The following is a 13,983-nucleotide window of genomic DNA, read 5'->3' on the forward strand; positions in this document are numbered from 1 at the left end:
TTTCTTTTGAAGAGAAATTGGTTTTGATACTGTGATTAAAGTGATCAGTGGGATTCTATTAGGGAAAAAAAGTTTGTTCCAGATAGAAGGAATTATTTTTTTTATAGAATTAATCAACAGCCAAAGCAAATACTTCTATCAATTGGATTTTAGTTGGTTCCAAATAGAAGGAATTTATTTTAGAATTAATCAACAGCCAAAGCAAATACTTCCATCAATTGAATTTGAAAGATCTGAGTTCTCAAAAGGCCGAGCAAGAATTTTATATTTTGCCACTCGGTTGGTATAGATTGATTAAAACTACCAAACATCTATTATAAAATACAATTATTAATAGTTTCTAACATGAATTTCCTGAAAATATTATAGAGGAAAAAATTGGGTAAACCTTGAACTTTGGGCCTAAAATCAGTCTGGTCTTAAAATTTATTTTTTTTAATCAGACTGGTCCTTGTACTCTCAAACAACATCACCCGCGTCCAAAATTTGAATCTGGGTCCAAAAATGACGTCACTTGCTGAGTTGGAGCCGACATGTGGGCCTACACTTCAGATTTTTAAACCTGAAGGAGGGTAGAATGGACATTTCAAATTTAATATAATTTCTAATTTTTATTTTTATTTTTTCTCTATATACTCTTTCCCTCGCTCCCCTTCTCTATATCAGCGACCCCCTTCTAAGACGCCAAAACCCCTCCTCCTCTGCTAAGCCCAAGAGGCCTCAAAACCATGCCCCCAAGTTCTTCTGCTTCGCCGATGATGAAGAAAATGCCACACCATCTCGCTCAGAGCCGCCGATGATGAAGAAAACGCCATGCCATCTCGCCCTCCCTCTTTTCCAAACTCAGAGCCGCCAAGAGCAGCAGTCCTCCAAACTCATAGCTGACGAGACCATCTCCAAAAGGTACAACTACAATGACGAAGGATCTTGAAATTTGCTTTTAGTTTGATATGGAAATTTTGGATTTTGGATCTTGAAATTGCAAATCCAGAGTTGCTTGAATTTGGTGATTTGGGAGGGAGTTCGGGAGTAGATTACTTCGGTGGCGGTGGTGAGGGGTGAGGCCAAATTGGGCATTGAAGTTGGATTGGTGGGCGTCAGAGACTTGGGCCACCAAGGCCCACTTCTTCTTCTTTGGCTCCCTCTCTCTCTCTCCTCACCCTCTCTCTCTCCTCACCTTCTCCCTCTCCTCACCCTCTCTCTCTCTCTCTCTCTTCACCTTCTCTCTCCTCCTTCCTCTCCCTCTATTTCCACCTCTACCTCGTCGTTGGAGAGATCACCGCCAAGGAGCTGAAGCAGTACGACGACTCCGATCCCAAGAAGTCTCTACTCATGGCCATCAAGGGTGAGATCGAAGACAGTGGATTTGAATTTGATAGCAACTAGATTTGAGTTTGGGTGTTGGATTTCAATTTGATAGCAATTGGGTTTTGGATTTTAATTTGGTAGCAATTGGGTTTGAGTTTGGGTGTTGATAGGTTCGGAATGGCATGGAAGAAGAAGAAAGAAAGGGAATTGGATCGGTTCGAAAGAACGAAATCCTCTGAGGTTTTTTTTTTTTAAAAAAAATCTTTTTATTGTAAAAATGTCCATTCTACCCTCCTTTAGGGTTTAAAAATCTGAAGTGTGGGCCCACATGCCAGCTCCAACTCAGTAAGTGACGCAAGTCATTTTTGGACTCGGATTCAAATTTTGGATTCGGGTGAGGCTGTTTGAGAGTACAAGGATCAATCTGATTAAAAAAAAAAATAAGGACAAGACTGATTTTAGGCCCAAAGTTCAGGGGGTAAACTGAATTTTTTCCTATTATAAAATACAATTATTTTCATTTTTGATATATCTTAGAGAACCCTAATTCACCGATGCCTATGAGTTTCTTCTAAAACGTTATTTGAAGGTATCTGACAAAATTTGACATCTCCACCATCCACTACAAATCTTAGAGCTTGATGAAACAACATATAATAGATGTTTGTTTGTTTTTATCAAAATCTATACCAACCGAGTGGCAAAAAATAAATTCATGCTCGGCTTTTTGAGAACTCAAATATTTCAAATTCAATTGATGGTAGAATTTGCTTTGGCTGTTGATTAATTCTAAAAAAAAATTCCTTCTACTTGGAACCAACTTTTTTAAGTTTTCAAATCCAATTGATGGAAGTATTTGCTTTGGTTGTTGACTAATTCTAAAAAAATTCCTTCTATTTGGAACTAACTTTTTCAAATCCCACCGATCACTTTAATCATAGAATCAAAACTAATTTCTCTTCAAAAGAAAAAAGTATCAAAATCAATTACAAATTGTTGTTGTAGCATCAAATGAATTGACATATGAAACTGATCATGATTTCATATCAGTAATTGAAGCACCAAATGAATGATTTGTTCTGAAAAAGTTTAATGATTTATCTTGAATTTATTTTCTATTCAATACTTTAGTTTATTTTTATTACAAAAGATAAAATAAAAAATAAAAAATATCCACTAAGCAAAAACTCCATGTAATCAATGATGTGGCATATTTGGTAATGAGTTTGGTACAATTTTTTGGGATCTAAAGCATTTTCCTGTTTGAAAACAAGAGTGTTGGTGTGGCTGATGCGACATCATTTTGTTTTCATATATATTTTTTTTTTTAGTAATGATTTCATTTATAGCAAACACATGCTAGAATGGCCCAATACATAGTTTCCACCAGGGGAATAGGTGTCATTACACTTGAAACAATTCCACTCCTTTTGCAGGAACCTAGCAGAATAACATAATTCTAAACTAAGAATAATAGCAGACAAAGTTCCCGATGCTAATGCACTCAATTGCGGTACACCAAAGAACTTTGTACCTAGATGTGTAGAGTCACCGATCATTCTGTAGGTAAAGTACAAGGAAATATAGGTTCCTAATACAAGGAAATTATTGAATTTAGACAAAACTTAAAAACATAGGTTGGGCCAAGGGCAAAGCCCTAGTCCAAATTGAAGGCCCAATGGGTTATCAAAGGAGAAAGCCCAAAACAAAACCAAGGCCCATCAGGACTTAGGGCAAGGCCCAAAACATCATCATCTAGGTGCGTCTGCCCATGCACCACCGCCTGCCACCACCAGTCTGCCGTATTCATGCCGCGCCTGCTCGACTACGATGCACCACCGACCACCGCACATAGCCTACTTCACCGCTCACCTCTCCAAACTCAAAAGCGGCCGCCCGGATCCTCTAGGTCGTCACCTCCGCAAGCTCCTCAAAATCACGCCGTCGCTCCCCATCAGAACCCACCGCCACCCGGATCTGTAGAGCCCTCCCCCCCCGGAAGCATGCCATCCTTGCACAATGCAAAAATCACACCCAGCGATGTCGTCTGGAACCTCACCACTGCCACCCATCCAAAGCCCTGAGTTTCAGAACTCCTCTCCATATCTCCCCGAGCGAATTGCAACTCCCGTCTGGCAATAGCTATTAACGGCGAGGCAAACCTCACCTATCCCGAGCGCCGCCGAACGAGTGAAATCCTAAAAACTGCGACCTAGGATATGCCGAGTTTTTTGGAGCTCCTTGAGGAGATAGTAGGTTTCTCATATAGGGATATGTAGCACTGCTCATCCTTTTAATGAGCCAACTATAAAAAAAATTTGAACCTAGGGCCGATCTAACTTTTTGTTGAGAGAAAGAGGAGACTTGTCTTGTCTTTTTTTTTTTTCAAGGACAATGACCATATCAATAGTGTCTCGACTGAGGACTATATCAATAGTTTGAATTTGAGTTTTCTTCTAGGAAAAAAATTGATGCCGGTAGTGTTAGAGTTTGTGGCACCTTTCTAGTTGCATGAGAATATATATGAGGGGTTCTAAGGTTTGTGGAACTTTTTAGTTACTTTAATTGCGTGGTTTCAAAGCCGAAACAAAAATTAATAATGAAATAAAATAAAAAAATAAAAATAAATATATATATACGAAAATGTTTTGAAGAGAACGTCTGCAACCCAGAAAAAGTGCGGACGTCCCTCCTTTCTCCTCGATCAAGCTCCGACGGCGCTCCTCTTGCCGGACGGAGGCTACATGCATCCCAGACCAGTTTGCAGTGAAGACGAAGGCCAAAGCGATCGAGGTCGGAGGTCTGGGCAGCATGGTCGACTGCAAAGTGGTAGTCCAATCAAGGTCGACTGGAAAGTGGTTACCGGCGAGTCCACCCGACTGGAAAGTGGTCCGGGATGTTCAGAGGGTTCGTCCGGCAACAGCAGAGCAGCCATCGCCGCCTTCTCGATGCCGGAAGAGGGACATACACACTTTTTCTGGATTGCGGACGTCCTCTTCAGAACGGTCCTCTATATATATATATATATATATATATCCTATCCAGAGCGGAGCTCCGCTTTGAAATTAATGTGTGAAGTTCAAGTTTTAGGTCACTTTTCAGTCGCATATCCACATCTCGACCGTTCAGTTTTTAGGTACTAGTGTATAGATCATCTCTGCAAATTTTCAGCCAAAATGATGATCGTTAAGGCATTGATAACTGCCTTAAAGCTAGTACAGTTCAGGTTGATAGATTCAGTCTGTCCATTGATTTAAGCGAGTTAGATCCTTAACGATCATCAATTTGGCTGAAAATTTGCAGAGATGATCTATACACTAGTACCTAAAAACTAAAAGGTCGAGATGTGGATATGCGACCAAAAAGTGACCCAAAACTCGAACTTCACACACTAATATCAAAGCGGAGCTCCGCTCTGGATAAAATCTGTATGTATATATATATATATATATATATATATATATATATTCGTGGCGCCGGTGGTAGAATTATACATTTGGGCTCTATCCAAGCAAAACATATGTATATATACTACTAAGTACAAGAAAACACGTTGGCTTGTAAGAGTTTCAACATAGACCAACAATTCAGCTTTCAGAAGAAAACGAGTTGCTAGCTATGAACATAATTAGTAATAGCTAGACTGTTTCTACACTCACATAAAGATACGTGAAGCATAACATTTTCTATTACTAGTAATTAATATCCCCAAATTTAGGAAGAAAACAAGTTGCTATCAATATTATACACTACTACAAAAAAGCCATCAGACGACGGTGGATTTGTGTTGTGTGATGACCAAATTCACCGTGGTCTAAGTGAGTGTTGTGTGATTGAAAAATCAGACAACGGTGATTTCACCATTGTGTGATAATGCTTTGCTCAACAGAATTCCATTTTCCATTGTGTGAATTCTGCACAGGCATGTGCCTGGCATGGCATGCGAAGGGAAGCCTCCAGACAGTCAGACAACCGAAAAAGAAATTTGATGTTGTGTGAGATTCATAACACACAACGGATATAATTGATTCTTTGTTGTGTGAGATTCATAACACACAATGGGTATAACTTATTCTTTGTTGTGTGAGATTCATAACACACAACGGGTATAACTTATTCTTTATTGTCTGAGACTAATAACAGACAACAGATATAACTCAGACAATAGAGATGATTTTATTTCCATTGTGTGTTATGAATCTCACACAACAGAATTTTGTTTTCTTTTGTTGTTGGTTGTTAGTTCACACAACAAATTCTTTTTATCAACTGGTGTGAGCAACATTAGGTTTGTTGTCTGTGCTTGGTTCTCACAACATTGTTTTGAGCTGTTGTTTGTTCATTATGTATTCCATACCTGGAATATCTTTTCATAAATAATGGTCCATATTACCACATAAAACCACACTAATTAATCCATATCACATAAGTTTTTCAAACTTCCAAACATTCAAGTTATTAGATAGTGTACCAAACAAGAAAGCCTTCCTAGCTACTACCTACACATGAATCAAAAGCATTATTCCTAGCTGCTCGCTAGACCCATGAATCAAACTTGGTAGCTCATATGCTGAAAGGAGGTAATCCATAGCACTTGCTTCTCGAGCTCTAAGATCCCAGTCCAAAACTCATTTACGTTGCTTCTCGAGCTTTGGATCATTACCGCAGAGTGGGCATCCTTGTTATGGCTCTAATGTCTTCCTTCCCAGTCCTCATTGTCATAATTGACGATTGTTGAAAACCAGAAAAATGTTAACAAAGACATAAGCAACATAAAAGGACCAGAAAATTAAATGAAATGTTACATGACAATATATGCAGCAATAACTGATGCAAAATGAAAGAGAATGAATGAAAGAGAGTTAAGTGGTGATGCATAATCATTTTGGTTGCTGTCATTTATGCCATTTGAATAGCTCATTAGTATTTAAAATGTTGTCATTTAAGTGCAAAGACGATCATACAAAGAAAGAACAATAGTCTAGTTAAGAAAAGATAAATGAATCTATCAATGCAGTACATTTTTACTCGATCAATTAACGATGGCAAAGAGCAATGCCTGCAAGACAAAACCAACTAACACCCAAAATAAGTCCTAGACAAATGTATACAGAGCTAGAGCAATACAGACTGAACAAATCAAACCAGGCTAGGCATGAACTCATATCACAAATTCAAGGCAGTAAAACATAAACTGAGTCATTGATTAATAATTCCAGTGCACTAGCAACCAAATAACTGCAGGCCAAAGGTACCCTCATAGATGACTGAAATGAAGAACTGAAATGAATGAAACTTTGTATAACTGAGTAGATGCAATTCCAAATGCCATTACATAGGCTTGGCTTATGTGTATATAGAGAATATATATATATATATATATATTATGCTTTCTCACACAGAAGGAGAGAAATGATAGTTTAAAGACGATTAGTTTCTGATCATACTTATGAGCCATGAAAGGATGGTCTGAATGCAACCAGCACATTGAACAGGCATTAGCCATGTTACACATAATATGACTCAATAGCCACTTCCAGTATTAAATATCTTGACTCTAGAGTATATCAGTCAGAAATGAGCCAGAATTTTGATTATTCCACTGTGCAACAAGTACCTGCAAGATTTTCCAGTGATGAAATCTATAAAAGTCTTCCACACATGGTTCCAAAAGCTTTCAATGGAGTCAAAGAAACCAGTTGTTCCTGTCTTTGGTGGCTTAAAGGGATTACCCTGCAACACGTAATGACTTGAGTGGCTCATATAAATCAACTGTAGAAGGTTATAAAATTTCACGAAATAGCATCAGGTTGATCAGCTGTTGTATATTAATATACTGATCATATACCAAAACTGCTTATTCTACGGGGTTTAGCAACATTCATACTGTCTTCAAAAACGAATGAGATTTCTTGTCTCTAAGCTACCACTAACCTGTGATCCATTATCAATGACAGTAGACGTCGTAGAAAATTGGCACTCGACTCTATCCACTTCATTATAATTAGAGTCGTTAAGTATAGCTGCATTCAAGATTTAGAAATGAGTCCAAGCGTGACTACTTTAGGCCATTTTATCATCACTATGGCTTGGGCAGATCATACCTGCACATATGTATTTTGCAGCTTGATCGGTTCCTAGGTAAAGTTTGAATAATCGAGTTAACGTTTCTTTTGGCTTCATAATGAAGTATTGCTCCTGAAAAACAGGTTCTCTAACAAATTAATACTCATCTTGTTACAAGTCTAAATACATGAGCTGCAGGGGCAAAAGTACCTCCATAAGGGTGACATCACTTGAGCAATCAAACTGCAAGAAAGGTAAATTTGTGTCACAACATATTGCAATAGCCATCCACTGAAGTTGTGGACAGCTACTTCATTCAAGCTGGTAAATGAATAATGATTCCATTTCAAGTACTATGGAAGATTCAATATTTCATTTTTAATCTTCTTAGTAAGTGGACAATATATTTATAGAATTTCATCGCCCAAAAGAAACACGATAAAATAATCACAATGAAATGTAAGCATTAATACTGTCACTAGGTGTTCATTAGCATCACTAACTATTCGAGCTGTCAAAAAGTTTATCAGAAATTGAGAACCAGTTTTAAACAGAGCATGTTAAATAGTACCACACGAAATAATCATCAATAGGAATGATATTAAGCCTTAATATATCAAAATTAGACACGTCATAGGTAAAAGGCATATCAGCTAGTTGTGGGTAACTTGTTATTTCTCAGCTGAAGAGAGTATCCTAGTATAAACAACCTAGTTGAAGTCCCCCACATTCAAAACCAAAAGTTATAAGAACCCTTAACGTCCTTGACTTAAGTTAAAGAAATCCAAAGTCCCAAACATCAAGGGGAAGGGAAACAATAGGTCATTAAAAATAGAATAGTCAATAGTGTACTATTAAGCAATAGGATGCTTCCACTTCACCAGTATTCTTTGCTATGATTGTAGCAGTTCCAAATTGAGTAAGGGCCTCAAATGTTGGGATATTGATGCTTAAGATTTTCCCAGGACTCCTATATAATACATACCATTAAGTATAGAAAATGAACATTCTATGTGAAAAGTTGAGTTATTAGACAAGTACTGGATGGCATAATTGTTTCAAAACGATACTGGTAAAGCATAATCAATGGACCGTAGATACATGAAACCTAGTCTGGAAATACTAACCTTTGGTAGACATAATCTACATCATCAGCACTTAGTTCTATCAACAGATTTGTATTGATGACTGTTGGAGAGGAAAGATCCCACATGGGAAAAGTGACAAATAAAATATAACTTATAAGTGGGTGGATCTCACCCAATTGAACCGAGGCCTTTTGTGATTAAAACCCAACACCTATCGGGTGCTTAAGTTGGGACAATATCGGTACAATGGTGGGCCACAGGCCACACTTATCGCTATTTAACATGGTATCAGAGTGGGTTGCTCTTCAATACGTCGTTATCATGGACCCGGATATGGGTTCATTCATTAATTGATTCACCAATCTCCTCTCTAATCATGGACCTAGTTTGGGTTCATTAAATTGGCTATCGGAAGTTTCCGATTGGATTATTGCCAGGTGTCTGATGTGGGCCTTGGATTGTTATGTGATTGGTCAAGTCTCTAATGTGGAACTTGTGACCCGATTTCCAATGTGGAATCGGGTTTGTTAATTAATTCCACGTGCATACCTAGAGCTAGGTTGCATGTGAGGGGGCGTGTTGGAGAGGAAAGATCCCACATGGGAAAAGTGACAAATAAAATATAACTTATAAGTGGGAGGATCTCACCCAATTGAACCGAGACCTTTTGTGATTAAAACCCAACACCAATCGGGTGGTTAAGTTGGGACAATATCGGTACAATGGTGGACCACAGGCCACACTTATCGCTATTTAACAATGACTTCTGTGACTCCTATGGAAAACAAATGAGTCCCTGCATTTTGCAAACAATCAGAAATAATATGAATCCAAATGATAGAAATTCCTTGTGAAAAATAACTCAAATATTGCTGATACATTATTGGATGCTGGTTTATCCTTTCGAACCTCCCTTCCACACCAAAAAGTGGCACCTGTTTCCTTTCGATACGGTTTTGGTCAGCCTGTCATAAAGATAAGATCTCCCAATTGTTCACAAGAACAATAAAGTACTCAGGTATCAAATACAAAACAACCATGCCAGAGTCCTATGAAACATCTCATTAAAGGAAAGAGACTCTGGCTTTTCATACAAATGTAGACATAACTTATATGTAAATAAATAATAGATAATAGAGCTTGTAGCTCTCAGATTCTGATGCTAGAGTCCATGCTAATCAACTTTAAATCAAACGCTTAAAGAAAAAAGACTGGTACATGATATAATTGTACCAAGTGTAAGAGGTTAATACCAATATGTAAATTTAACCTTACAATGAGAAGACAGACTAAACTAGGGAGAGTAATTGGATTATAGACATTTGGGAATAAGGCACTACAGTTTCCAAGTCTGTACTTGCGGCTCCGGGAACGGAGCGTAACCACGCCACCGCCTGAAATCACCAATCTTAGTCAATTTTGACAGAATCTTAATAGGGAGTGCTAATTAGAGAGAGAGAGAGAGAGAGACCTGAGAGGCTCTGTCAGAGAAATAGAGAACAGACTGCGTGGGAGTAGAGTGAATGGCTTTCACTAGTGCTCTGATTCCGCTATTCATCACATTCATACAACAAGCAGCCATTGTCATTTTCTTCTCTTCCTAAACCTCCAACCTCGTTTGCTCCAGAGGCTTCTGCCTATCCCTCTCCTTCATACTCCATCCCCCCAAATCCACGTGCTTCCGATTCGACAAATCGTCGGAGAAGAACATTCTCGTGAAATTCGAATCTCTGAAGCTAGGTTAATGTCCACGCAACTCGTTCCATGCTTAGGCGAGTGCTTGATCGGTAGAACAGAGAAGCTAGCCCTAGAATCGGAGAAACTGAAGAGACTTCTGCATCTCTTCAATTGCAGAAGAGGATTTGGATTTGGAGGTGAGGAGGAGAGAGAAAGTGGATCTAGGGCACTCTATCTCTTCCATTGCTGAAGATGATTTGGATTTTAGGGGATAAAGAATAAAAGCAATGAGATCAAGAGACTAAGAGAAAGGGGTATCGTGGGGTGGGGGGGGGGGGGGGGGGGGGGGAAGGGGAGAGACAGGACTGAGAGAGCTCGAGAGAATTTGTTTTATTTTTCTTTCGACACGATGTGGCTTGGGCTGGGTGGGAGACACAAATAAACTTCAACAAATTCTAAAGTTGCTCACACAACAAAAACCTAACAAACTGTTGTAAGAGTACACTACATAAAATCAAAATGTCAAAACATGGAGGGAAATCTGCCGCATACAACAATTTGGCTCAAAATGTTGCCGCCTATATGTTCCCACTTTCACACAACAGAAAAGTATAACTTATGTTGTCTAATTTCTACAGCTTGCACTAGGTTTACCTTGTGGAAGACATTCAATCAAGCTTCCTCAAAATTTGGCATCCAGTTTTCAATCACACAACGGAAATATAAAGCACCGTTGTATCAAGTAGCACAAATTTCAGATTTCAAGAGGCAACCAAGACTCCAAAGTTGAGGGAAATTTGCCGCTAAATTTTTTAAGACTCAGACGACAGACATTACTTAATTCCATTGTGCAATGTAGTTCTGATAAAAAAGTTATCACTTTGTTGGCATTCACACAATAGAATATAACAAGTATCGTTGTGCAATAAAACTTACTTAAACACACAACGGATGATTTCTGTTCCGTTGTGTGATTAACTTTTTGTAGTAGTGATAATTAGTATCAGACTCTTTCTACGCTCACATAATGATACATGTGATGCATTACATTTCCTATTACTAGTAATATTCCCAAGTGATTCGTAAAGAAACTTCTATTTCATGATAGCTAGGCTTCTATAGAGCTAGGTAATTTCATATCTATCTATAAGTTGAACGGCATGTTCCTCACCCAAACCCAATCATAAATGCCATTTTTGTTTTCTTCATAAGTAGCATGAGAACTAGTCATGATTTACACACTACCATTAGAATGAAACTTACTTAGCTAGGGTAAATTGATCATGGCCCTCCTTCTATGAGTTTATTGATATATATATATATATATATACACGACAGCGTTCTGAAGAGGACGTCCGCACTTTCGTTAAAGTGCGGACGGCGCTGCTGCAGCTCGGCTAGGGGTGCGACGGAGCGGCGGAGCTTGCCGGACGGACGCCACGGGTCAGACGGACGGGTCTGCAGTCGGTGGAGTCGCCGGCGACGTGGTTGCAGCCTTGCCCAGAAACCTGCAGTTGCAGGTGAGCTCGCTGCCCAGAAACCTGCAACTCCGACCTCCTCCGACCTCGAACGCTGCCCAGAACCGTCCGCCAAGCCTCCGGCCTCCGTCCGCCAAGCCCCGAGCCGCCGGCCAAGCCTGGAAGGCCGCCGCTGCGTCGCCGTCCGCACTTTAGCCAAGTGCGGACGTCCGCTTCAGAACCCGCCCGTATATATATATATATATATATATATATATATATATATATGTATATATATATATATATCTCTTTCTTATTTAGGTTTTTAAGATAACTTACAGTTTGCATTGCTATTGCACCTCAACTCGTAATTAATCTCGTGCATCCTAATTAAGGTTGTTGATCATGAAGTACATGCATGAATCCAATATAATAAATACATATACTAACAAAAAATCATAATTTTCACACTACCTACCGTCTATTTGCGCTCTTCTAATGAGTTTCATTAATTGAGTTTCCTATCTTTTTTTTATCATTTTCATTTCTTAATTTACCCTTGACCTTTAATTTTATAATATTTTGCTAAAATTCTCACAGTTGCAATTCCTTTTAGAATGAAGAAAGACATCTTTTTTTTTATTTGTCAATCACACGGTGTCCTCAAAGGCTTCCTAGGCCCAAAGACTAATCCGTGCTCGGGGGATCTTGTCAAAACGCTTCCTCCCCCCTGGCCACTAAGAATATATTGGGATTGAACTTCAAAAAGTGTCGGCGGGATTCGAACCCGGGTGTGGGGGTTCCACACTTGGAGGCTCTTACCAACTCGACCACCTGTGGTGGTTAAGAAAGACATCTTTAGTAGGCATCACTTCTGGTATATCTTAGTGGAGAAGGAGAGACCCATATGTGTCTCTTCTCTCATTTGAGTCATTTATTGTTCTTTTCTTCTTGATCTATTTTGTCAACTAGTCATAACTCATTCATTGCATTTTGGTTGGCAATCACTAATTGGTAGGGGTGGGCGTCCGGACCCGAAAGACCTAAGACCCGACCCGGACCGAGCAAAAAAGCCCGATTCGGTTCGGTTTTAGTATGGAAAATCTCGGTTCGGTGCGAAGCCCGACCCGAATGTATATTTTCAGTTCGGTCTCGAGCTTCAAATATTTGGAGACCGAAAGCCCGACCCGACCCTACCCGATTTCTCCTCCATCTCAGCGAAACCATCTCAGCCTCTCTCACTCTCCTCCCAAGCCAACTCCTCCTCCTCCTAAACCTCCATAGACCAAAGCCGACCTCTTGGATTTCTAGAATCCTCCTCCTCCCGCTCAAAGAAGCTACCTGGATCGTCGACTGGACCTGCATATGCAAATCACCAACTCGTTACAAATCTGTCTAAGGCAGCTCCCTAGCTCATCGCCACAACGAGGAGTATTGAAGCTGAAAAGGAGAGGGCTCGCCGTTTTGCCCACATCGATCTGCAAGAAGAAGAAGAAGAGGAGAGGAGGGGTCAGATTTTCGTTTCAAATGGGAACAGACATGATAGTTTATATCTTAGATTCACTCTCTCTGGTATTTAGGCAAAGCCATGCCCAGGCTGTTTTTATTTCCACACCTATCAACTTTTTTACTAAAAGCTTCTTCTATAGTACCACACCTCATCTCTGTCTCCACGTTGTTGCTACCTCACTTCCCATTTTCCCAAGCATTAAAGAAAAGAAAAGCTGCTGCAGCTACCAAGAATAAGAGAAAGGACCGGGTGCAAAGGAGACAAAGAAAGAAAAGAAAAGAAAAGAAAGGACAAAAGTTGTCTCCCACCAAGAAAAGTTTCCAAGGATGGAATAAATATAAATTTTGCACATATAATATCAAGAGAGTCTCCTGCTCCGGTGGTTGGGAGTAAGCCTTTCGTGTAGGAGGTCGGGGTTTCAAACCTCGCCTCCTATTGAATTTTGTGATATTTTGCATATTACTGGACTGAAAGATGGGAAACTCAATTTTGGGCCCGAAAAGCCTGAAAACTGAACCGGCCCGAATGGGTTCGGTTTCTGTCGGTTTTCAGTTTACAAAAAGCCCGAACCGACAGTTTCTGGTTCGGTCTCGGTCTCACTAATTTTCGGGCCCAGCCCTACTAATCGGTATCCTTGTAATCAATGGCGGAGCTAGGATTTTAAAATAGGGTGGGCTAAAAAAAAAAATTAATAAAAGTTTACTAATGCTTTAAATTATTTTTTTTTCCCTAAGTTTTACTAGTAACATGTTTTATTCTTTCCTTAAATTAAACCACATCATATATTAATTACATATTAAATAATCAAATAGCTAATTTATCCAAAAAAATCAACATTATAACGTTTGATAGAAATTCTATAACAAAAGTCTAAGAC

General features: G+C 39.3%; 1 long non-coding RNA gene across 1 annotated transcript; it reads right to left on the reverse strand.

The window, feature by feature from the left end:
• Window positions 1-6,925: 6,925 nt before the first annotated feature.
• Window positions 6,926-7,284, reverse strand: LOC112164714. The gene is made up of 2 exons (XR_002922460.2): window positions 7,243-7,284; window positions 6,926-7,041 (listed from the first exon to the last, which is right to left on the reverse strand). It is a non-coding gene; the product is annotated as an uncharacterized LOC112164714 (long non-coding RNA).
• Between the last annotated feature and the right edge of the window lie 6,699 nt (window positions 7,285-13,983).

The sequence above is a fragment of the Rosa chinensis genome, chromosome 5, assembly GCF_002994745.2.
Source record: "Rosa chinensis cultivar Old Blush chromosome 5, RchiOBHm-V2, whole genome shotgun sequence".
NCBI classification, from domain to species: Eukaryota; Viridiplantae; Streptophyta; class Magnoliopsida; order Rosales; family Rosaceae; genus Rosa; species Rosa chinensis.